This window comes from Ambystoma mexicanum, chromosome 9, assembly GCF_040938575.1.
Source record: "Ambystoma mexicanum isolate Mex_15411 chromosome 9, UKY_AmexF1_1, whole genome shotgun sequence".
Taxonomy (NCBI): domain Eukaryota; kingdom Metazoa; phylum Chordata; class Amphibia; order Caudata; family Ambystomatidae; genus Ambystoma; species Ambystoma mexicanum.
Window position 1 is genome coordinate 1,299,295,971 of NC_090931.1, and position 22,550 is coordinate 1,299,318,520.

At 45.7% G+C, this 22,550-nt stretch overlaps 1 protein-coding gene across 1 annotated transcript in view; it reads right to left on the reverse strand.

The window, feature by feature from the left end:
• Positions 1 to 22,550, reverse strand: part of ITGB5 (integrin subunit beta 5) — a 702,124-nt gene that overhangs the window by 673,979 nt on the left and 5,595 nt on the right. The gene's annotated exons all lie outside the window — the stretch shown is intronic.

A 22,550-nucleotide genomic window follows, 5' to 3' on the forward strand; every position in this document is an offset into this window, starting at 1 on the left:
ATGATCCACCGAACCACTTGTTCTCAATGGTGGAATCATCTGGAAGTGGGCCAGTAGGTAGGATCTATTCATGGGTACCTAGTCTTAAATCGCAAAATAGTGCTTCAAAACAAACACAAAGTGGCTCAATTGGTGTATGTGTTCTCCTGACCCCCAAACTTAGATGATTTGTTGATGTTAGTATGTTACATTAATTACATCATGAGTTTTGAACACTGGTCTGAAGCACAAAGGAGTCTCTCTCTCAAGGGCAGTGTACTCGAGTATGCTGCTCATTGGGAAGTTCAAGGTCTTCCATTAGTTCTGCAATTGAATCTACATCATTCTCTACCAATACGTGCACTTGAGGGTTTTGACAAGTTAAAAAGGGTGATAATGCTAGAATGGGTGGAGATTGTCAGGAGTTGGGATTCCGATCTGGTGATTTGATCCATCTCTACACATGCTTTGCTGTTTGGACTTTTTCTTTTTTGTTTCCCCCCCCCTCTAGGGTCGGCGTCATCCCTGAAAAAAAATCATAACAGGACTGGAAGTAATATTTTAAAAAAGAAAAGCTCCTCTCAGCACCCATGCACATGCCCAACTTTATAAGTTGCTTTCGACCAGAGCCTGGTCAGGCTGCTAAGCCTTGTTTGGCCAAATGCGCACACGCTGAACTTCGGTCCCCGAGGGTGTTCCCACCACCAGTGCATTGAGACTATAATAATGGTAAAAGGCGCAATATAAATGACTACAACAACACTTTTTGCCTCTTTTGGGAGAACAATGCGCAGATTGTAATGGGAGTTGGCAGAGAATTTCATATTCTCAGAGTATTTCCAATCCAAGAGGGAAAAAAAATCAGAATTGACTTTGGCTTAAAGCGCTCTATAAATTTAACAAATACAAAATACCAAAGGGTGTCTTCCTTCACCCCACCATCCCAGGTCTGCGGGACTGCACTTGCATGCAGCACTTCCGTGCTAAACACTGCTGCAGTCCGAGCATGTTTTTTTTATCCCCCACCCTCAAACGTGCAGCGGCCAAACAGGTCCTCACAGCACACTTTCCACAAGGCAAAGTTCCAGGCAGCAGGGAGAACTGCACTTAAACGTAGCACTTCCGTGTTCAAAAAAACTTTTCATTTGGCGAAGTGTCCTTCCTCGACTGCATGTTCCCTTTTTTAGGTCATAGGGAGCAAAGGATAATTCACAGTACATACAATAAGATGTTTACTGAGGCACGGATCCCTAAAAAATTCCAGCCCGTGACAAAACGAACATTTTATTAAAGCTCCTTGAATGAGGAGTGTTTTCATCAGCACTAGACAGTCTATAATAAATTGTGCACCTCCCACCACCGGTCGGCGTAAGGCACGTTCTTAGAATCAAGCAGGTACTTGTAGCTCTCCTCTGAAAAGAGTGACAGTGTGGTTCTTAATCCAACTTCAAAGCTGAGCTCAGGGACTAGTAGTGAATGAATCACAGGCTTGTTAAATCTTTTCGGATGGATTCACGGTCCACTGGCAGAAACATTGTGAGAAAAAATAAAATGTTGCCCATAAATGGTTGCACAGTGTGGTGCAGTGTACAAGCGTCTCACGCCAATGGCAATGCAGAGTTTTCACTACAGTAGAGAAAAGTTACTTTTCTTTAAGGTCAATAACCAAATAGCAACCTTCTGATTTTTCCTGCTCGTTTGCAAGTAAAAGAACGCCTATGCAAATGTTTTTTAATTCAGTGTCCAATATCTTAATATGACAGGAAGAAAAATGCATATACAGATCTTTGAAGCACGGACCTTTTTTAGGTTGATCGTGCCTTTCCACAAGAAAGCAATCCATCGGTACAATTCGGTGCATGTCAAGGTGAAAAATGGAGCACAATGCAATCAAACAAGTCAACACGCCTCCAATGTGTAAACGTGTCCACCTGGCACATACCATCTCTGCCTCGTCACTTTCAGTCACTGCCATTTCACCAATTCAGAAAAACCCAGCAGATTCTCTCCAACTTACACAAGTTCCTCCTCCTTTTACACATAACCTTTTCGTGAAAGCAGAGCAAAACCATTTCCACAACTCAATCATCCACCTTTGGACGGAAGCCATCCATCCATCCAGTGACCCATTAACAAATTCTGCCAACCCCCAGTCCAAACCACGAACCCCTTTATCCCTCATTGTAGTCACTGCTCTGACAGACATGGTAAGCAGTCTACATACCATGAGTTCAAGAGCTAATGCCAGTAACCACGGGCACAGTCATGGGACCAGAAAATCTAGTTAGTGGAATCGCTAGCGTTGTTTCATGCCCGGCAGTCACTATTTTCTCTGAATCAGCATTTGAACATAAGGCCGGGTGATCAGAACTTGTGTACAGAGTATGGTCCATGGAAGACCTAAAATTGTCACTCAGAATACCCTCGGCCTCCAATTGACCTAGTTCCCAGTCCAATTCCAGGCCCAATTTACTCTCCAAGTCTAGAATCTCTCAACCTTCTCGATCTCACTCAGTAAGTTAGAACGTGGTCTCTGACTTTGTCTCATGCAGGTCTAGAGCACTGCTCTGTAGCTTCCCCATGGATGTATTTAAATGGCTAAAATGCCGTTGACTAGAGTAGTCTTCAGGAGAGACAATTTCCTCTCCTCTGTTGCCTCCACCTTGCACTTAAACCATAAGAACGTACAGCTCTACATCCCTTCATTATGCAACACAACTGGTCGGCCAAGAGAATACTATGATGCACTGAGGAGAATCCAGAAAGCTTTTATGCAATTTATCTTAAAACAGCTTGTTTTTCCAGGTGGCTGAAGAAGACCAGAACTGGTGTGATAGATTTACATCTCCTCAACACCCTACACCAGATACGGAGTGCTACTTTGTAGACCTGAAAACGGTCCACATAGACAGCAATTCCTAAATCATCAATAATCATTGTAGAGCTCCAAGTCCAAAAATCCCAAAACACCCTAGCCTGCTTGTTCCTTGAAGGTCACCCAAGAGAACCCAGCCAACGTATTCCTCCACATAAAGAAAGTGAGGCAGCTTCTTGGAACTCAAGATAAGTAGCTTTGTGTGGACCTTCAGTGAGGTGCATCTAAATGTGTACAGTAACTCTGGTAGAAGGTACATTTTCATGTTGACTTTGCACCAAATACTGAAGTTTAATGATCCACCGTTCAAAATCCTAAATGCCTTTGATTTTCAAATCAAAAAGTTCAAAAGTAGCGTTGTTATTTATAGAAGGGTTGTTGAAACATTTCTCATTGGTACATGCAGTTGATTAAAGAGAATTAAAATGAGGTCATTAAAATACCATATACTAGGTAGCGATGGATTCAGGGGTGTTGCTGGGGGGGGGGGGCTAAACGGGCTATAGCCCCTGATCTTTTGGATGTAGCCCCGGATAGAATCTCAGGAGCTACAGCCAAAAGACTAGCTAGCCCCCAGTTCCAACAGTACCGACATCAGCTTAGCCCCGGGTCTTTTCCAGAACTAGCAACTCCCCTGGATGGATTTATTATAAAAAATATTTTTCAAATGTTTAAACAGGTCATGCCATGGTCAGAAAGAGGTCAATGTAGTATGGAAAATCTTTTCCTGATGTATTATGGTGTTGCCAACCGACAGTCTGGGCACACCGTTAGGATGATGTAATAGATTGTATTGCAAAGGAAGTGATCATTTTAGCTGGGTTCAGTTGCTTGCTGAATTTCCAGACAGATCAAGAATAGGGTGCATTTTTAGAGAACATGGGTTGGGCACTACGCAGGAAAAATAACTAATTCAATTGAAACAATCAATGGAGTTGATCTCAACCTTGTTTAAATCAGATGAGCAGCCATTGACAATTAGGGTTGAATGAACTGATTCGAGCCAATAACTCTTCACCTGACTTTTTGGGTGGCTCGAAACCAATGATATTTTACAACTTTTTGGTAGATTCGATATATGAGGTTTGACAAAATGTGTATATATTATTATAATGTTTATAGGGAATAAACAAATAAAATATTGTGAACATTTTTAGAAACGTATAAGTTGTTTAAAAAGAAATGTAAAACGGATAGCAGATATAAATAATTTTTATCTGTTTTTCAGTAGTTTAAAAGCTGCTAAAATTGTTTGGAAATATTGTAATATGTGCAACATGTTTATATGCATTGCATTTCTTCTTACAGTTTTAAAGAGATTTTCCTTGAAAATGATATCACGATTTTGCAGATTATTCTTTTTTTTTTATATAGGATGAAAGGTTCTAGGGTCTACACATTCTGTAAAATACATTATATGTTCAATATTCTTGCACAAATAAACTTATTTCGAATAAAAAGGTTTTACTTCAATTTGATTTCTATATTTTATATTTTTTTAAATAGTATAAAAGCTTCTAAAATATATTAAACAATATGTAATTATAAAAGATTCCTGTATATGTACATTTTTTTAGATTTTTTTTTAAATTGGATGTCACTTCAAGGTCAATATGTATTTCGGATCGTTGCATCCATAAAACCATTTCATAACTATGTAACACCCAATAAAACAAAAATTACATAAATACATTTTTATAAAATCAAGACAAATGCATCCTAAAAACAAGACGGCTATAAAAATGGAATAAAATAGATTGAAATGTTGACATACAGCAAGCATACCTTTCTTGTTCAGTGTGTGGGGTTCAGGGAGATCGACCCAAAGGAGACGAATCTCCCCGCTTCCTTGGAGGAGGCATTGTATTAAGGGGTGTAGAATCTTGGTTTGAGTAAAGACGTATAACCGGGTAAAGGCTTAAAGCAATGCATCATTGAAAAGCCATCTGACAGAGCAGGAACACGGTGCTCAGCAATCACAGTCCCGCCGCTTCCCAGGCATTACCAGATCTTAAGAGCCTGAGCTCAGTAACAGCAGTGCACTCTAATGAAAGAGCTATGTGGTTTAAGCTGCAACAGGAATAAGAACACCTTAAAAAGGCAACCATGCAACACTACTGCCTACATTTGGGAGCTAGGGCAGGATCCAGGAAGCAGTGCTGGTCTGGCTGCATGCAGGGAAGGCAACCAGCGCTACGTGCCTGTGGGTTGCAAGTCTGTTTGCAGTAACTTCATTTTGCAATCTTCATGGTTCAGGCTGCAGAGGGAATCAACTCGCCATACAATCCCTTCACCATCTTACTGCAAGCGACGGCCTTGCCCACAAATCCTTGCTGAGTCTGGGTGTATCCATTGATCTCCTACCCCTCGCACTGTCCATCTACCCACTGGCACAGTCTTCCAGCGTGAACATGATACGAATGAGGCCCACCAGCTGCAGGGGACCAAGACTAGGCAGCGGGAACCCCGCTGAGGCTCCAGTGTGGGAGCTCTGGAAAGGTGGCCTGGGAGCAGACCACACTGGAACTGGGGAGCAGTGTGCGTGAGGTGGATGGTGGTTTGCTTTGGCTTGAGAAGTCTGCAGGGTAAGGGGGCTCTCGCCAGCCCATGGAACCGAGGGGACCCATGCACTCCTTCAGGCAACACCTCACAGGAAGCTGAGCGGTGCACATGTAGCTTACATAGGACCGGGGAACAGGAACAGAGGAACAGCCGGGTCCTAAAATGGTGGATATGCAGTAATAGCAAATCACAATCAGTACTGCAGCCAAAACATGGCACACACATATTGTGATTCCCAATGCCCCGGGTCTTCGTCTCTCCTCTATGTAGCAGCGTTTCTGCCCCTAGGCAGCACTGGAGCTCGACCATTTGAGCCGACACCAAATATAGGGGTATGTCGGTTAGAGGGTGTCCACATGCAGCACATGCGATGCCTGAGGTGCATGTAGTTTGTGTGAGCAGGGGAGTAACAAAGTCACTGTGTCCACCCGATTAGTGACATGACCGCTGGAGACTGTAAATGGGGGGTCGCGGGAGCTGCCCCTTTTCACGCAATGCTAGCAAAAGAGGCATCTAGCAGAGACTTCATACCCGAGACGTGACACGTATAGAGACAGACACGCCGACCTGGATCACAGACCTGGCTCCAAAGTTAAACGTTTACAAGGGACATCAGTCAGGCACTCAAGCTGAGCGCACATTAGCAAACCACACCATTCAGTCACAGATGAGGGAGCAGAGCGACAACGTTAGCTCAGCGGCAACGGGCTCGCCTTGGAAACAAGATGACAGGAAGCAATACCGGTTCGATCTCCGGGTCCGCGCTTAGAAACCTCTGGGTATTAAGCGCGTTAATAGGTAACTAAGACATATTCCTGTAACAGCGCCTTGATGCCCCCAGGCTCTGTGAGCGAGCGCTTTAAAAAAATGCAAATAATTCAAATAAATTCAATAAACCAGGCAGGCAGGATGGCAGCATAGAACAGCGCCATATTAACCCTGCCTGATTCGAGCATGTCGGTCCAGTGCAAAGGGCCAAACTTCAACCGTTTGCAACTACCCTTGGGGCAAGCATCTAGGGGGGGGGGGGCGAGACACGCGTGGCCCAGCACCAATCAGAAGTACAGAAACCAGCGGGGGAAGCTAATCAGGGTCATTATTGCCACACTCATCTTATAAAACACAATACAAAGGGGACGAGCACTCCACTCGTTTTTTGGAGATATCTGAGGGGGAGGGGGTGTGGGGGAGGAGAGATTGTGAGGAGGATGAGGTGGAGGAAGAGGATTTGAAGGATTTAGATGAAGCGTGTCACCTGGGGTTAGAGCCAGTGACCAAGATAAACCACAGTGATTCAGAACCCAGGTGGAGAATACAGGCTAAAAACTGGAGGTCAGTTGAGAACATGGGGACAGCCGTTGGCAAGAGCCAGGTAGCGAGTGCTCAAAAGGTTTCTGAAGGGAGTCATGGGTGCTGCATCTCCCCCCCCCCACCAAGGTTGACAGAGCGAGTGGAAATGCTAGATCCCTAGGACAAGCACTACACGAGCAGACAGGCAGTGGCTCAGACTGGGGTGATAGGGAGCAGGCCCTGGCAGAGGGGGGTGGGGGCATAATTACATAACATTTTCCAAGGTGTGACAGCCAAGCCTAGAACACCCCTGAGCCAAGAAGGGGGTTCTACGCAACTGCCCACTCAAGGCTCCTGCGGATAAGAGAGGTTATACAATGGCCGCTGTCCCAGAAAGCACCAACATAGAACCGTGATCATCCGTCTGCGTGGACCAGACCGATCAAGAACACAAGAGGTGCCCAGCGAATTTAACGCTGTGCGCCCAAGCATCGTAGCGAGACACCGTGCTGAGGGACTCCAGCATCTTGCTTTCTAGAAGAGGACATACAGTGTATTGTTGGACCTATCCTGACACAGTGTATAATCTTGGAAGGACCATGTATTTTTACCTCGCCTGACAGACATTCCTCCTCTCCCCTTATCTTTAATTAAACAGTGAAACTCATATGTTTCTGTGTTTTCTGAGGACTCCTGAATAACAGGGTTTTACTTGGGCACAGAGGACATTGTGGGTGTGCCTGATCACACTTTTAGTCTGTGTGACTATGGTCAGGATTCCAATCCTGGCATACTCTCGACCCCTCCTGCTCATCTTCCAATCACACACAAGGGGTGTTTTAAGGTCCGGTCTATGGGGATCCCGCTGCGTGCATCTGCCTCCTTTAGAAAGCACTCGGGCAGATTTCCTGGGCAAGTGATCTGGGCCTTTGGTCTAGATCACGTTCAGTTCTTTGCATCGCATTTTGGTCACAATAGAGAAAGTGCCCTGGAGACTATGGTATGGGGCGGAAGACCTTCTTTTACCAGACGGCCCCCACCCAGAAACTGTGACTGCACAGCTCATCTACATGCACTACTGACTTCTGAACTTATATTCGCTCTCACCTCTTGCTGCTCCACTTTTTCACTGCTCACTCTCGGTTCTCTCCTCTTCTCCCTTTTCCTATCTCCTCCGCTTACTTTCTTCTATGCACTTACTCTATCAGAAATGTACTTGACCTAGTATGATAGCAACCCTGTTCGTCCCCTCCGCCTCCACTACTTGTTCCCCCCTTTCCCCTCCAGCACTATCTGAAATGTTGTTAGGCCTAGTACGATAGTCGCTTGTTTTGTTCCTCCCCTCCCTTTCTGCACCCCTCTCCCTCACCTTTTGTTAATCTCCGGCTCTACCATATATGTCGTCAGGCCTAGTACGGTAGTCACCTGTCTGTTTCCATTTCCTTCCCACTCTCCCCGTCCCTTCCTTATCTATGTCTTAGCACTTGCACTGAAATGTCATCAGACCGAGTATGATAGTAACTTCACATCCTTGCTGTTCATGGCCAGTAAGAATGCAATTGTATTCTCCCTTGTTCCCTCCCTTGCCTTGAAGCGCTATGAAACACATTGTGTATAGGCGCTATATAAATAAACTATCATATCAGATCATGCCTCCCTCCCACAGGCCTGTGCATCAGCAAGAATTCCTGACAGCATCCATCAGACGAACCACTGATGCTCCTATTTCACTTACATGAAAATACCTGGGAAAGTGGGAGATGGGGAATAAATGCCAGACCTCCTGATAAAACGACTTGCTTCACAGATTCAACACACCGGCCACAGCATCTCACATCCAGAGTCACAAATGATAGAATTCTCACAATGGCTGCCAAAAGTAGCAGAGGGCCCCAGCCTGATCACTGCGAGACATTGCAACCACTTGGAGAAGATTAAAAACACAAAAGGTCTGAGTAACAAAGTGTTGTGCTGGCCTTGGAGGGAGAGGGGGACCTTTTTTCTGTTAAAATCTAAAATACTTTTTATTATGTACATATTTTCACGATGTAGCCTGTGAAAGAACGTGTTGTTCCTAATCAATACATTGTGTGTGCTTGAGGGCACAGAGCAGGCTGCAGTTTCTTTATTTTTAAGAATCCCGCTGGATTAGCTTGCACTCAGACATTTTCCTTTAAAAAAACAAAATAGCATTTTATTTGGACATGGAGTCGGGGGCCATTCTTTTGGGGAAAGGGACAGAACAATAGGTCAAGTTTAAATGATGCTATATTCGGGATCCCGAGTTTGAGATATCCCCGCAGACAGTACTACAGACCGAACCCTGTGTTAGGCAAAGGGGGGCGATTTCAGGAATTACACAGGCAGTACAATTGTAAGGCATTTCCCTTTGCCACCCTATTGGTCACATTCCCTGCCATTGCTGTACTGCCATTATTTTGAATGTAATGTTTTAAAATGGATGCTTCTTCCTGTAGTGCCAGAAGCCCCTCTGTATTTTGGTCTAGAATTAATTGTAAAACTCCATATGTATTGGTTTATTAAAGGTTTGTTTTAAAAATTGTATCTAATTATTTTATCCTCTACACATAAAGAGAAAGCAACATTTTGAAAAATTGTTTAACATCTACCTAGTGTAAAATGATAACTTCTTGTAGAAGATAGAATATGACTTCTTTTAAAAGGACCATCTAGGTTTGACCTTTGAAACCATTTCCATCTAACATGGTCGCCCCGTGGTCTTTTATACATGCTACCAGGAATTAGAGAATATCCTTTAAAAAGCAGTAGTAAAATTAACTGGATATTTCTGTATGGCTTAAGTAAAGGTGGGACACCTACTTCCGCTAGCAATCAATTGGCCTCTACAGCTGTTCACTATTGCTGTAATGACCCAACCCTAAAGAATAGCTATTCTCGCTGCTGCCAAGAGTGGGCATGTGTCATCATGTAGCCGCGAGTACAGGCGAGTCAGATGGTTACTAGGTCAAGTCTCCGACCCAGGAAGGTGCCAACCATCCTCACTGAGCAGTGCCACGATGCTTATCTTGCCACATACAATGTTGCTATTGCTCCAACTTGTGGACAATACATTGTTAGCAAGAGGCGAGTTATGAGAAAGGGTGTTGAGAAGCAGAATATTTGGTTGGCAACAAAGTAGGAATGCTATCCACATCGATTGGCTACGACATATATTACTTTTGTGTCCTTCTGCTCATAATTCTTTCTTCCAGTCCTTCATCATAGCCCTTCTTCATCACAATGGTCTTTTATCTTAGTCCTTCTCCATCGCAGTTCATCTCCTTTGTCCTTGTACCTCTTTGTCGTCATAGTCCTGCTTCAAACTCCTTCATAGTTCGCTCTCTGAAGCACCAGTTAGTGCGGGAAAAGGTTCTTGGGATGTTTCCAAGAACAGAAAACAAGGTAATGAACTAACAGGCAATAGCAGTCAGAGGTACAATGCATGAGAGTTCCCTGGCATTAAAGAGCGGGCGACCTGGGAAGAAAAGCAGTCTCCCGGCCAATGGCAAAATGCCCTGCCGTGGGTAGGAAATCAATCCAGGTGTGAGGGAAGACAATACTGCAGCACACCTGGTCGAAGAAAAGGCCACCGGAAGTTGGAGAGATTCTCAACATTTAGAACAAAGAGGTTTTGAGAGTCCAGGGAAGAAAGGAGAAGGTGAGAGGCCGTGAATATACTGAGCAATCTCCCATAAGGACCGTAGGAGCATATTAATTGGAGGCAACCCAAGCGCTTTGAAGCAGCATGCCTGCTAGTTAGTGACTTATAAAACTAAAAAAATAGATATTGTATAAGTATATCAACATGTATTGACGGTCGCTATTTGCAGGGTGCACGGTTTCCCTTTGAAAATTGCAAGATTTTTGTGAAGTTACATTCGTCTTTTAAATTGTTAAATTATAGAATGCTTAATTAAACTGCTACATGTTGTTCATTTGTAATTGTTATTAAGAAATGATAGGAGGGATTAGGCTGGATCACAGGAAGAGAAACCCAAGAGACAGTAGGATAGGACAGGCTTGTGCAATAATGACTCGGAAATATTAAAGGATTCACATTGACGTCTTTGTGGCAGTTGTAATAGATTACACTAGCCAAATGAACCCACAAAACTGGCTTGGTTGAGCAACTCCATTTCTGAGAAATCATGGAAAACTCTGCTTGGAGGCTAATTCCATCTCCGAAGCTGCCTAGCCCGAGTGAAGCCACTGTGTTGCAGGTGGACCTGGAAAGTGGTCAAAAGAGAGCTTCTGCAAGTCTTTTATAGGTAACACAGATGACAGCGGGCGGATGCAGGACAACATGTGTGTACATGGATGGGTCCATTTTTTCCAGACAGCACACTTCAAGTTTGCCGGTGAGGGCCACGATCAACTAGCAGGCTTGATCTGCCAGGACTTCAGGCCCCTACCAGCAAATAAATGCCTGAATCACTGACAGCGCCGCCGATTCAGGTAATCCCTTCCCATGGAGTATTTTAAAACTCCATGGAAATGGGAACTTACCGGCTCTCGCCACCCATAATATCCTGGTAATACCGGGCAGCAGAGATGGTAAGGAAGGTTTGCCGGTATATCACCGGAATTATCAGCGGGATACCGGCAAACCTATAATGAGGGCCGTAGACTGTTAAAGATGGACCCACTACCATGCAGACTAAGGAAAAGTTGATGTTTCACACTGGGTTTCCAGCGGACCAACCTAGCGATTGTCGAGAAAAGTGTCAAGAAGTTCTGATACATGTAATTGAAAGGACCGGCCTGGGGAGAAATTAATGTATATGGGTCACCTGAATACCAGATTTTTTTTATATGTGCAGCCTTTTAAGTTATTGGTTATGGAGCCAGGCCTTACCTGCCTTTCCCCAGCTGGTTTGCTAATTTTCCTTCAGTTGCCAGTGCAAGAATGTTGGGAGGCCAGGGATCCCTATGGTGGTCTAGGGCCCTAATGGGAAGCAAGGCTACAACCAGCGGTGGGCGCATCCGGATAGTTTCTGCCAATCCCAGGCAGTGTCCGATTATGAAATGCTGGCTGGGTGGGGATAGGGGCGGGGGCTGAACTGCCAGAGAAGTGGCTAAATATGGCTTGGTTTAGCACCACTGGAAGTTCCAGCACAATTCAACTGTGCATCATTATGCTGCAAGATATGCGTTATGGACTTACCAAGTTGTCATTCAAGGCACACATACGGCCTTTGCATACTACCAATGTACTGTTTGACTCTTGTGGTTAAACAATTACAAAAAGAGGAGACCAAAGGAACATTTTCAGTGGTGAGGGTGAGAGACTCAGTCAGAGGAGTCCGACTCCTATCGAATGAGTCTGTCTCCTATGTTCACCGTTTTCTTTTGGCCTGATCCCCCATCGTGCCTCAGCAGAGAGCTTGCTTGCAGTGATAAGGAGCAGAGAGAAATGCTGCTACATTGGAATTCCAGGTAACAGCGACCATGTTTTTCATTGTTTTGCATATTTTCTCACAAGCATGTAAAATCTCTGTTTATCCATGTAACCGATATGAAAACGATCTGGACCACGAGGAAAGAACTTAATGTTGTGAAGCACGTGCCAACTCTGACCCTTCCAGTTGTTTACAATGGAATAAATCATTGGATGAAATGGCTCAGGGAATTTATTACAAAAAAAGGAAAATTGGAAACAGATGACGTAATTTTTATGAGCACGGGAACATGCTTGCGGAGAATGGTTCTGAGCAGCTGAACATGCAGTCATTGCCCAGCCATAAAGCTCTCTAAAGCCTTTTATTGTTCCCATGCTAAGAACAGAGTAAATCTGCTCTTTGCGCCGGCTCTACAACCAGCAATTCAAGGCTGCCACAAATGTAGTCTTGGATGCAAAGTTCTGGCAACCCTTGTATATCAGAAATGTTCTTCCTTGACATTTCATGGCAGATGATCAGCCATGTGGTAATCTGTCGTGTCCTGCATCCTTTTTAACACACATGAACACTTCTTGGGGTCCACTTTTTCAGCGTGGAGACCGATAGTTGTTCTGGTACCATTTAATGGGTGGCCTCAGAGAACAATTTTCACAGAAGATTCCTCATAATATATGTGAGCTTCTGTCCTTAGGGGTGGGATGTATGGATCTGCTACCCATTTAGGGGTTAGGGGTTTTGTGTTTCAGCAGGGCTCGGGCCACATTTCAGAGAGGAACTGTTTGCATGGGTCGTTAGACCTTTTTTCTTTTATTGACCTTCGTAAGAAGTGTGTGGTTCCCTGAGTCGTAAATCACTTGGTGATTGTTTTTTTAACAAAGATTTTTAAAAACAAGGAACTTCTTCCACAGCACAATGTTGTATGGTCTAATTCACAGGGTATCCCTGGTTGGTTATTGGGATATCCTTGGTTAAAAGGTGGTCGACTGGTTTCGATGATTGCTAGTTATCATCTTCTTCAGGACCGTGGTTTACATGCTTGTCCCGGTGAGATCAAGGGTTGAGGGGGGATCAGAGGGGGATCATCATCCCAACTACCTAAGCGAAAGAAAACCAAAAAGGGTTTTTGAATCTGGAGGTCACTGTAAGTCATTTACTCTATCTTATTCAAGGGTGGTTTCTAGTTATGTATAGAACAAACTTAGTTAACTAACATTACGAATATCTGAACAGTCTTTTTTTGGCCACTCGAGACTATTTTGTGGCATTCACTGCTTGATGTTACCTTATTGCAGCTCTGGCGTGTGGATGCTGCCAGCCGAGTATCTGAAGTGTACGGCTGTCGTAGTGCGTCTCCTAGATCCTGTAAGACACCAAGGTAAGGGATGTGTCAGGACATGCCCACTATGAGCTCTGTTATGTTGTATTCAAGGGCCGCTCTGAATAGTTCTGCCATAGGACGTGCGCGTACCGAGGAGAAACTAAGTTTGCGCACTCTCTTTTGTTAAAGATAGCAGCCCTGCAGAGGGTGGCCTGCAGTCGGAGCACTGGTGTGTGCCCGGCTGCCCATCCCGTAACTAGTGGGTTACTAAGAGTTGGCCGATAAGCCATGTGCCCAAGAAAAGACTGTTCAGATATTCTTAATGTTAATTTAACTAAGTTTGTTCTATAAATAACTAGAAACCACCCTTGAATAAGATAGAGTAAATGACTTACAGTGACCTCCAGATTCAAAACCCCTTTTTGGTTTTCTTTCTCTTAGGTAGATGGGATGATGGTCCCCCTGATCTCCCTCAACCCTTGATCTCACCGAGACAAGCATATAAACCACGGTCCTGAAGAAGATAACTAGCAATCATCGAAACCGGTCGACCACCTTTTAACCAAGGATATCCCAATAACCAACCAGGGATACCCTGTGAACTAGACCATACAACATTGTGCTGTGGAAGAAGTTCCTTGATTTTAAAAAATCTTTGTTTTTTTAACAATCACCAAGTGACTTACGACTCGGGGACCACACACTTCTTACAATGGTCAATAAAAGAAAAAAGGTCTAACGACCCATGCAAACAGTTCCTCTCTGAAATGTGGCCCGAGCACCTCTGAAACACAAAACCCCTAACCCCTAAATGGGTAGCAGATCCATACACCCCACGCCTAAGGACAGAAGCCCACATATATTATGAGGAGTCTTTTGTGAAAATTGTTCTCTGAGGCCACCCATTAAATGGTACCAGAACTATAAGTCTCCACGCTGAAAAAGTGGACCCCAAGAAGTGTTCATGTGTGTTAAAAACATTCCTTCAAATAACACTTCGGGTAAAACCATGAAGTAAAATTCATCGTCTCCCTGAATGTGATCCAGTGTCCTGCGTCCTACCATGATATCCCATGTCAGAATATGTCATGATGCATATGTCACAATACAGCTCATGTCACAAAGTCTCATGCTAAATCATGACAGGTTGTCAAATCAGGATATGTCATGTCATGACATTTTCCAGTATGTTCCTTGTAAACTACCAGTTTGACATTTCCGGTAATCTTGGCATTCCAAGTAAGTGCCCAGTTTACATGACTCCAGTATTGTCACGGTGCGATTCCCTAGAGTGCCGACGGGACTGCGCACAGGAAGTCCGGTTTCGCAGCAGCACGGGTTGCATGTGCCATCTGTACCCACGCCTGCACACAGACCGCACTTGTCTTCTGCTGCCAGCCCTGCCCGGCGACCTGCAGCCTCCCGCTTGTCGTGGCGCTTTTGGCTTCAACGGTTTTGGAGGCGACCATGGCAGTTTCGATCTCGATGTGGTCCTGCCCATTTCCCAGCCGCTCACGTGACCCCTCATGCGGTTAATCTTTACTCATGCAGCAGTTATGCACAGCGGTCACGTGACACTGGGCCGTAAGAAAGGGCGATCAAGTGACCAGGAAACAATGGTCACGTGATCAGGAAGTCATTGAATATAAAGGAGCACGATTCATTCGGTCAGTGCTTCTCAGCTGTTCAGACGGCGATTGGCGACTTCTGTCTTCTAAACCACGTTATCTCTTGATCCCTGGACTTGGACCTCGTTTTTTGGCTCTGGGCTATTCTTTGGATTTGCCCTCATCGGATCTGGTACCCGATTGGACTGCCTACCTGAACTGCTGTGATTTTAGAATTGCACACTGGATTGTTTTTGTTCTCTGTCCTTCTGCCTTGGCATTTCTTGGACCCAAGTATCAAGCACCAAACGCTTTGTCAAATTTTGTTCAAGCACTAGCTGCATCTGAAACATCACAGTGGACCCTGATTACATAGAGGTGTTTCACATCTTTTCCACATCTTCATCATCCTCAGGGGGAACAGTTAGGTTTAGAGTGGTAAACGGTCAACCCCACAGCCATCCGGGACCCAGTGTTTCCTGTTCCTACTACCTGTGGCCCCAATAACCGGTTAGCGAGTGATTTTATTCTTCTCTGACTGGTACTTGGGGACGGAGGTATTCTAATCCACGTGCACCTCAGATCTTGACAAGTATGCTGCACTGACAAATGTCATATCAGCCCCACATATCACAGAGTGCAGGCTGACACGATTTAATCCCTGCATTACAAGCCCAAATCGAAAAGACATGGCACGTGACTATGCCCCACCGAACACAGCTGCAGGCATCGGGATAAGGCACACGAGGCATCTCATACTGGGGCAAAGCTTCCCAAATTCTCAGGTTGTCAGAACCACTACGAGATCCTTATGGATGCAGTGCAAGAAGCATCCCACGTATTCTCAGAAGAAACCAAGATGGCACCTTTTTTGTTCCGTTCTTCGAACTCCAGCGCAGCGGTCTAGTTCTTTTCAAGATGGCGATCGCCATCTATCCGGAGCTACTTAGTTCCTTCTGCAGCTTTGGGTAGGTGCGTCGCTACTTGCTACTTTGCTTGCTCCTACGCTACGCTCCACTGATTACTTATTTTCTTACTTTGTCTCCTCCATTATATCATCCCCTTTCCTGCGCTCCCCTCTGTGCTCCCTGCTCTTCCCTCTCGGTGCTCTGGTACCGCGCTACTCCCGTTTCTCCTTTGCTGCCTTCCGCTTACCTTCTTGCGGTTCCAATTTGGAAGCTACCTTCCCCCTTCCTTGTTGCGGATCGCTGCCGCGGATTACGGAAAGGTATTCGGCTACTCTCCATTGCTGCCGGGGCTGCTACTGCTGAATCGAAATAACAGAAGTCTTACCTGCATATCCACAAAAGTCCTGGGACTCCGTGACGGCATCTCACAGATGGGTTTTTTTCCCCCCGGAGGGTTTCCCGTGGATGCCGCCCTCCGGTCTCTGTGAGTCCAATCATTGGCCTCATTAGAGACTTGAGGGAGACATGCCATCTTCTTCAAAAAAGGCAAACTTATCATCGGAAGTTACATGAGTACTTCAAACTATCTATTATTGTTTCACAGGTCAAAAGCAGTACTTAAAAATCCATTCCAGTGATAGCGGCTTTCTGCTGCTCCTACAGTAGTGTGCACAAGACTGGTGCGCCTTGTGATCAAGGGTCTGCTTCTTTTCTTGGGAAGAAAAATAACTGTTCTTTCTTCTCCTGTTGCCCCTTGCGGAGACATGTGCGCTAAGGTGGGGCCGTAGCAATTGCTCTGGTCTTTTTGAAGAGGTGGTCTGGAAGTCAAGGTCTGATTAGAGAGAGAGAGCAAGCTCCCGTCGAGGGCTATTGTAGAGGGCACCTGCTTTCAATCACTTGCTCAGTGAACTAGTTTATATATATATTTTTTTCTTTTTATTTTGACTTAGTCCGACCTTTTTTGCTTTGACCCCACCTCCCTCAACCCATTGGAACTCGACATTATGACAGTGTAGGTCCCAGACCAATGGAGTCTGGCCTGCAGAATACTCTCCCTCAGAAATGGAAAACTCCTAATTTAATTTGATGCCAATGAAAGGCTGTCCAAACTCTTGTTTTAGAATCCCCTTGATCCATGCAGCATGGCCGTCACCTAGTCCCATGTCACATTTGACGCTTTGAGCCAGTGCTGGTATTTAACTTTGCATGCTGGGACTTACAGGACCATACAATAGAAAACATAAAACTACAGGTCACAGCATGCAATGGGAAAAAAACAGGCCCGACACAAGGTGTCATTCATGACATGAGGCCAATTGGCAGCTGTGATGTGAACAAAGGGTGAGCGAAGGGACAGGTTAACATTAGAAGTCAGTGTACTGGCATGAGTGCTAAGGTTCAGGTGGGACCAGTGCTTTAAGTGAGGTGGTAAATTGGGTGGGGGGGTGTTTCATTAGGGGGCGTGGTCTAAGTAAGAGTACTTAGGCCACACCCCCAGGAGCCCCGCCACCAGCCCTTGCATTCAAAAGGCTGTGGTTATAGAAATGCCTACGGGGTTCGCTGATCCTCCCAGGCAACCCTTTGACCACACAGCTCCTTGAATGCAATGGGTTGCCTGCTGCATGATGTCTCTTTATTTTCGAAACAGGTGGAGGGCTGGGTTGGCCAGACTCTCCTTTTGTTTCTGAGTAAAGAGCTAAGACGCATTGAAAGCCCTTTAACAAAGCACAGTTAATGGACTTCCTGCTGCACGTTAGCTCTTTACTCAGAACCAAAAGCAGAGGCTATCCAACCCCGCCCTCCTCCTGTTTCAGAATAAAGAGACATCACGCAGAAGGTTTAGCTGAAGTGCTGCTCGGTTACACGGCTGCCTGCAGGTGTCAGCATTTCAGATTAGAAAAAAGAAAAGGCAATGCTCGGCTAAACAGCTGCCCGAGAGGTTGGCGTGGCTGGGGCTAGCTGGGATGAGCCCCGGCAGAGCTCCGGCTCGGAGCCCATCTCAGAAACTGCCATTGCTTGGCCCTGGCTAACCCCGGCACACTTAAAGCCCTGGGTGGCACAACAATCCTCTGCAATTTCCCATCTGCACGTGGTGTTCCCCAATCCCATGCATATGCTGCATGCAGAACACTTCTGCAATGGTCAAGGACAAACCCTTCCAAAAGGCATCCTATGCAGGACAATGGATTCTGCCACAGTTATCTTCCGTTTCCTGTTTTGGCCTCCCTCGCTTCCCTCCTGCGTGCTACTGCGTCTGGGTTTGGAGGATTCATGCGCGTGCCCGGCCTGGCAAAGGCGGTTATTCTTTTTTAGACATTATTCATGAAGCATAACTTGTGGCTTTTAAGACTGGAAACATAAGACCCCTGGAACCCAAAAGCGACCTTGAACACGAAAACATCCAAAAGAAACGTAGAGATGTGTCTCTCCGCCACACCACTGGAATCATAAAGTGATGCGCGTATCTGATGCAATGTTTCATCACCACTGAAAATGACATGGGCGTCAGCCCCTTTCCACTATTGGAGCAAAAGACATGACGAAAAGACTACATCAATGTCAGTTGCAAATTAGCAATGATCTTTGGAAGTCACTATATAGGAGTGGATGATTCCATATAGTCTGGAATGGTCACCAAGCAAGCAGTCCCTGGAATGTTCCAATCTGCAAGGAGAGCGAGAAGAAGCTCTAATTGGGCAGTGGGGGTGCAAGTGTGCTCCGATTTGGTGACAGGTTGGGGAGCCTTTGCCGGGAAAGGGGTAACTTGCACAGCCCAAAATAGAATAGAATAAGTCAATTATATTCAATTAAAGTTTCCCCAAGACTACAATCCTAGAATGCAACTGCTGGAAAAATTGACGCCCATAAAACTGGGGGGTGGTGCCCGGAACGATGTGAAGTAATCTACTAACCTTACTAATGTAGTGCTTAGATCAGGAGCCTGAAACCTGTGGCTCCTCAGAGGTTTGGACTGCAACTCCAATGATCACTCACCATTGACCATGATGTATAGGGGTGATGGGAATTGTAGTCTAAAACCTCTGGAGAGACAAAGGTTACAGACTGCTGCTTTAGATTCTCAGCTTTCTGCAGGAAACTGTTGTGTACTTTAATCTGTGGTCTTAAGTTTCGGGTTCACCCTCCAAAAAAAACAGAAGGATGTCTGCTTCTCTCCTGGTTCCAAAAAGTAGAACTGCAAAACAGGCTGCACAGATAAGATCAGGAAATCCTGTGCTGTGACGTCTCTTGGGTGGGATCAGGGGTGCACCAGCCTCCCCTAAAACATGTTGTGCCCCCAGTGTACCCCCACCTCCCCAAGAAGCAGGTGTAGGCATGGGTTGCTGTGCTTGCTGCCTCTCTGGAAGAGCCAGCATAGAGCAGAAGTCGAATGCACTTCCGGGCTGATGACTTGGGACCAACAGCAGCCAGGTATGGGGCTTCTGCTCTGGTTGTTGGAGGTCACGGGGCCAGGTATAGGGCTTGCAGTCTTGGTGGTAGGGAACAATATGCCAGTTATTGGGCTTGTTTTCTGAGTGGTGGGGGGGCAGGGTGCCAGGTATGGGGCTTGTTTTCTGAGTGGGGGGGTGCCAGGAATGGTGCTTGTTTTCTGAGTGGTGGGGTGCCAGGATGCCAGGTATAGGGGCTTGCAGTCTTGGTGGTAGGGGACAGTATGCCAGGTATGATATGATATATGATATGGCATTTATAACGCGCCTATACACAAGTGTTTCGAGGTATGGGGCTTGTGGTGTGGTTTGTGGGTTGGCAGGGTGCCAGGTATGGGGCTTATGCTCTTGGTGTAGAGAACAGGATGACAGGCATTGCCTTTGTGTTCTCGATGGTGGGGGGGCCAGGATGGCAGGTATGGGGCTCGTAGTGTGGTTGGTGGGTTGGCAGTGTGCCAGGTATGAGGCTTATGCTCTGGGTAGAGGGCTTGCAGAATTGGTGTGGAGAACAGGGTGACATGCATTGTCTGTGTGCTCTCGATGGTGGGTGGCCAGGATGCCAGGTATGGGGCTTGTTTTCTGAGTGGTGGGGGGCAGGATGCCAGGTATGGTGCTTGTTTTCTGAGTGGTGGGGGGGGCAGGATGCCAGGTATGGGGCTTGTTTTCTGAGTGGTGGGTGGCCAGGATGCCAGGTATGGGACTTGTTTTCTGAGTGGTGGGGGGAGGCAGGATGCCAGGTATGGTGCTTGTTTTCTGAGTGGTGGGGGCAGGATTTCAGGTATGGGGCTTGTTTTCTGAGTGGTGGGGGGGCAGGATGCCAGGTATTGTGCTTGTTTTCTGAGTGGTGGGGGGGGCAGGATGCCAGGTATGGGACTTCTGATCTGGAAGGTGTCGATGTTGGGTCATTTGAGTTTTGACTCTGGGGCTATACCTTACATATGGTGACACTGCCAACCATACATTTATGGATTGGGGCATTTGAACCTGCAGTTGTGTGGGATGTTTTTACCCATGCATCCAAGCCCTACCATAAAACTGTGCAGTACTGGCATGGAAAACATCTTGATGGCCAGCACTCCCCAGAGAGTGCACAGGGAAAACATGAAGAATAGGCTGCCACCCATTTTTGCCTATGTTGTGAGCACAGGAGGGCACTGCCTAAAACCACCATTGGGCAACACACACAGTAGCCTGAAACCATTGGGAATGGCAATGCTGATTGCCAAAAAGCAACTCAGAACTGTGGGGAATTCATTTTCTTAATCCCAAAAATGGTTGCAATACCGGTACTCACCACTATCAGAAAGCCGGCGTTTTAAAACCAACAGACTTTTGTGTAAAACTGAACAGAGGAACTCAAACCAGGCCAAGGAAAGACTTGCTAAGAGGTGGACACAATGTAAAACTATATTCTGAAATGACTTGAAGGAAGTAATTATTTAATGTATATGTAAAAATTGTAAGTTTGATTTAAACTGGGAACTAAAGTGACATTTAGGTGAATTCTGCCTGACAACTACCCCCGACAGGAGAAACCTGCTCAGCCACTCTTCCCAGGCCTAGCTGCATCCTGCTTCCCCACCAAAAGGAGTTGACACCTCTCTGATTAGATTAGGGGAGGGGCACTGCAGGAAACTGAACAATGGACTCAGGCAAATGTTATATTGGGGGGCCGTAAAGTGGCTTCCTCTTGGGAAAAGTGGGAGGAGAAGTGCCTGTGAGAGCCAGCTCAGCTTGGGGGAAGTATATAAACCAGTTCTTCCACCATGTGATGTGGGAAGCCACACCCCTTTTTGACCAGGGCATAAGTTAAAAAGATAGATAACTCATAGTGCGGACTGGTCAAAATTATATAAGTAATATCATTATTCTTGTGATTTTTCTGTGCACGTTTTAAGAGGCGTTAGGACCCTGTGGTGTATTCTGTGGGGTTGCTAGCGGAAAATAGGGTCTTACTCCAAATTTCTGCATGTTAAAAATCTGACACTTCATCAATTAATGTCCATACCCCTTGCGCACATGTGTGTAATTTTTGGTAAATGTCCGATATTGGTAAACCAGTCAAAAAGCGCAAAATGTTGTCATTTTTGAATGCAAGCCCCCAGGAAGATCAGAGGCGGACAAGCATGGACCATAAGGAATATATAATGTGTACATGTAATTTCAACAAATTGTGTATCTGGGAAATATGTATTTGAATCAAATATAGATTTGTGGGCAAATTGACCAGGGGAGGATCCTCTGACCCATAAACAGACCTCATCATGATGACAATCCATTTCCTTCCCCCAATCATGGGAGAGGGGAGAATTGGGCCAATGACAAGTAGAGAGGGGCAGGCTTAGCTAGGCCCAGGCACACACCCATTTTCAAAACACATAAAAAGAGACTGCTGGGACAGGTGGAGACATTCAATTCCATTTTCTGCGGGACGCTCTGCCGGGAGACTCCAGATTTCACATCCATCAATCTCCAAAGACCAGAACTTTACTTCAGAACTTAAAGCAAGGGCCTAAACCCACAAACTGAGAACTCTTCTCAGCAGGCCTCAGTATCCTTAAAATCATATGCAAACTATTCCACAGCCGGGCGAGCTGTTTGAATTATGTGCCAAGAACTTTTGCCAGTACCCAGAAAGCAGTGTTACATCCAGAATCCACTGGATCCGGAAAGCAGAGCAGTATCCAGAACCAGAGGCCACTGTATCCAGAGAGGCTAGACCAGCAGAGCAGAGCTGACCCAGACCGCTGTGAGCAGAACCAGAGATCCGGATCGCTGTGAGCAGAACCAGTGCCTGATTGACCCGCCGAGCAGACAGAACCGCCGCCGGACGTGTTGTCCAGATCCGTGACGAGGCCTAGTTCAAATTTATATTGTGAGTACCTAGCAGAACCAATCTCTTAGTTAAAATAATCTAATTCAAGCTATTTTAACCTAAGTAGAACTGCCTCCTAGAAATCATGTCATCTGTCATTTTTAAAGCTGCACAACTGTTGTCACCTGTCAATTCTGCGGCTGCAAGCCGTCACCTGTCATTTTGAGTTTTACTTTAAATCCGAAAATCTACCTTTATTAAATCGTCCGTAGCTCTGGAACCGACTTCATACTCCCTATACTTTTTCTGCAATCGCGATTTACGCACTCG